The sequence below is a fragment of the Mandrillus leucophaeus genome, unplaced genomic scaffold, assembly GCF_000951045.1.
Source record: "Mandrillus leucophaeus isolate KB7577 unplaced genomic scaffold, Mleu.le_1.0 Scaffold213, whole genome shotgun sequence".
NCBI classification, from domain to species: domain Eukaryota; kingdom Metazoa; phylum Chordata; class Mammalia; order Primates; family Cercopithecidae; genus Mandrillus; species Mandrillus leucophaeus.
Genome location: NW_012102177.1, coordinates 1,903,616 through 1,905,624, shown reverse-complemented (window position 1 = coordinate 1,905,624; position 2,009 = coordinate 1,903,616).

Sequence of the window (2,009 nt, the reverse complement as noted above, 5' to 3'; positions counted from 1 at the left end):
TGAGCCGCTGCGCCCAGCCAACCAGTTGATTTTTTTTTTTAAGAGATGGGGTCTCATTATGTTGCCCAGGCTGGTCTCGAACCCCTGGGCTCAAGCAGTCATCCCACCTTGGCCTCCCAAAATACTAGAATCACCTGCGCGAGTCAATATGCACAGTGCCTACAGCCCTTTCAGGAAACAATTAGAATTCAAAGTCTTACCGTTCTGCAGGTCAGGAGTTTAAAATGGGTTGACCAGCTGCATTCTTTCTGGAGGATCTAGGGGAGAGTCTGTTTTCTTGCCTTTTCCAGCCTCTAGAAATTGTCCGCATCGCTTGGATCGTAGCCCCACATACTCCAATCTCTCCTTTGTTGTCGCATGTCCTTCTCTCTCTCTGACCTTCCCGACTCCCTCTCATAAGGACCTTTGCCATCACGTTGGTGCCACATGGATAATCCAGGATAATGCCCCCATCTAAGATCCTCAGCTTAATGACATCTGCCAAGCCCCGTATTCCCAGTTTCCACTCCAGGGATTAGGAAGTGGACTACATTTTGGGGGGTTATTATTCAGCCCACCACACAAAAGTTCCTCAGGACACAGCATCAGTTAAGAGACTGCATCCAGCAATCCCTGACAATTCTGGGTATTTTCCTTTCTACAATGCACAATCTTTATGGTAAAAGGCCACAGATCCCCTGTGGGAAGGCAAGGAAGAAGATGGCATGTGTCTGTGTGGCCACGCTGCAGGGTCATCCTCCCCGGGGCTTTTCCTCCCCTTTATTCAAAAAGCGCTAAGTCTATAAACTGGCTCAGGTGTGAGAATTGGATGAGGGATAATGACCCTACAATCAGGTCTGGGGACTCCATAATTATAACAGTTGTACTTATTCGGCCAGGTGCGGTGGCTCATGCCTGTAATTTAAGCCCTCTGGGAGGTCAAGCTGGGTGAATTGCTTGAGCTCAAGAGTTAGAGACCAGGCCTGAGCAACATGGCAAAACCCTGTCTACTGAAAAAATAGAAAAATTAGCTCAGAGTGGTGACACACGCCTGTAGTCCCAGCCGCTCTGGAGGCCGAGGCAGGAGGATGGCTTGAGGCCCGGGAGACAGAGGTTCCAAGATCATGCTACTGCACTCCAGCCTGGGTGACAGAGCGAGACCCTGTATTGGTGGGGGGTCAGGGGTGGGGGAAGAACATTTGTACTTCTTAATGTCAAGTAAGGCCAGGCACGGTGGCTCATACCTGTGATCCCAGCACTTTGGGAGGCTGAGGCAGTAGGGTCACCCGAGGTCAGGAGTTCGAGACCAGCCTGGCCAACATGGTGAAACCCCATCTCTACTACAAATACAAAAGTTAGCCAGACATGGTGGTACGCACATGTAATCCCAGATACTCGGGAGGCTGAGACTGGCAAATCACTTGAACTCAGGAGGCAGAGGTTACAGTGAGCCGAGATCACGCCACTGCACTCCAGAGAGGGAAAGACTCCGTCTCAAAAAAAAAAAAAAAAGAAAGAAAAAGAAAAGAAAAAGAAAACAAGCAAGACTTTAGTGCAGTTCCCGTATATTTTATGCCTAGGGACATCACAATCAGTGAGACATCGGGGAGAATATCTTGAGTAAAGTCATTCTGATTATTGTCCATCCATACTTACTGTCCACTATGATAATGATGACCCTATTTCTTTTTTTTTTTTTTTCTTTTATTGGCTAGTCAAGAGATGCAGTGGGAGTGGAGAAGGAACAAAGAAATCTGTAACTGGTTGTGATCAATTGTTTGTAAACACCACTGCACTTGGACTAGCAAGATGACCCTATTTCTAATGGTGCTTGGCCTGTACTTGGCCTCTGACACTTTGGAAACTAACTAGCAGCAGTCAAAACCACAGTCGCCCTCTTTGTTTTACATGTGTGTGTTTTTGAGACAGGGTCTTGCCCTATCACCCAGGCTGGAATGCAGTGATCATAGCTCACTGCAGCCTCAAACTCTTGGGCTCAAGTGATCCTCCCATCTCAGCCTCCCAAGTAG